This window comes from Halyomorpha halys, unplaced genomic scaffold, assembly GCF_000696795.3.
Source record: "Halyomorpha halys isolate HHAL.00 unplaced genomic scaffold, Hhal_1.1 Scaffold247.1, whole genome shotgun sequence".
NCBI classification, from domain to species: domain Eukaryota; kingdom Metazoa; phylum Arthropoda; class Insecta; order Hemiptera; family Pentatomidae; genus Halyomorpha; species Halyomorpha halys.
Window position 1 is genome coordinate 945,016 of NW_027111361.1, and position 1,967 is coordinate 946,982.

The window sequence follows — 1,967 nt, forward strand, 5'->3', positions numbered from 1 at the left end:
ATACAGCACGATGATACAAATAAATTTGGAAGTAGAAATAATGAATATGAAAAAAAAAAATTAAAAAAATCATCCCGTGGGCGGAAGAGAATTCCGAAATGTTGATGCATAGTTATATGTGAATGTAACTTTTTAAAAATATAATGAGTAAATTTTTCAGTGTAAAAATAGTTGGAAAAATATATGTTTTTTTTTAAATAAATATATTTAATTTTTTTTAAATAAGATGGCCTCGAGACCTTATATTGTAAAAATGTTTTTAGAGTGCTACCATTGGGTAGTTTCTCTACATGCTTGTACCATACATCATAATGGTATGATTCCTCAAATTTACCTGATGTATTTATGTACAGTTGTAAATATAAATAAATAAATTTAAAAAAAAAATTATTATTGTATCGATTTTTTTTAAATTTAATAAGAGGGGGGCAATATGTTTTACTGCTTAGACAAGTTGTGCTCTCGATCATCCTTGGATATTTTGTTTTGCTTATAGTTTTAATTGATATTTTTAAGATTCTGAATTTAGAGGTGACTGGGACACTATGAGAACTTTTATATCACCAATGGGTATCTAAGCCTATACCATCGAAATGATCTAAAACCAATCTCTAATTCAAGAAATAAATACTTGATTGCAATGGCATTTCACCGCTACTAGTTCGATGCAAAGCGTAATCGAAATTAGTTCTTCACTGGAATAAACATGCTTCAGTCCTTCTATGTTACATTTATAACTAAATTGGACTGCCACTAAAATCTCATCAGTTCAAATTGTCCTTTATTGTTAGTATACCACTATTTTGATTTTAAAGCAAATGTACGCATCCTAAAGGCCTTTTGTAGTGCAGGAAACGCTACTACAAAGTATCCATTACTGGAAATAAACCACAATCAATGATATATATTGTAAATACAAATTCACAACAATTAATGGAGAAACAATGTTAAACAATACCAGTTCTCACTGTTAATTTATAATATATTTAAGAAACTTTAGAACCTGAAAAACTTTTAACACCTGAGAACACTGTCTCGAGGTTCTAATAGTGACAACAGAAAAATAACCTAAAAATAAATAAATAAACATATTTATGAATATATTTTTAATTCAATCGAATAATGAACGTTTCGTAAATGTACATACCTTGAGATTTTTTTAAGTTGCCATTTTAAATAAATTATTTGACTTATTTTATTTTTGTTTAAAATTTCCTCAGTATTTATTTATTATATCTGTTGAGTGTAAACTGAATTAGTAGAAGCAATATTGCTCAAAAATTTGAACTTCAAAATTTTTCTTAAAATGTTCAGATTTCCTAATTAATTTATTCAGACATATATAAGTATTTATTTTCAAGAAACGCCTATCAATATATATAATTATTTGTAATTTTTCTTAAAGTAATATAATTTTTTTTTTAAATATGTAAAAACTCTGATTTTCCATTTTTCAGTATAAAGTAAGTATCTATTTGAAATATTACAGTTTCTTTTTAATTATTTCGCATTGATAGGAATTACTAGAAAATAAATACTAGTTATGAACAATTTTAAAATTTACCTTTTTGTGCAATATTGCTCCCACTATTATAGTTTACACTCAACATTAAAAGGTTTTTTTATTGATCTACAGATTTTAGTTCGTGTTCCAATTGTAGTATTTGATGCAATTGAGTATTTCTTATAAACCAAGGAGTATCTACTGCGATTTTTAGGAAATTGTATATTGGGCGCCAAAAGTTATTTTTTCAGTTCGACTAAAAAGAAAATGTAATACAAGAAAATAATTTTGTATTTTAGACCATTTTAAAAAAAAAATTTTTAATTAGGAGGTATGGGTCCTAATTACCCCTTACATAAACGCCAACAACCAAACTCTTTTACTTAATAAAGAATTATGATCCTTAGCTACCTAAAAACTAAAAAATCCCTTGAATATACCTATATATATATATATATATATA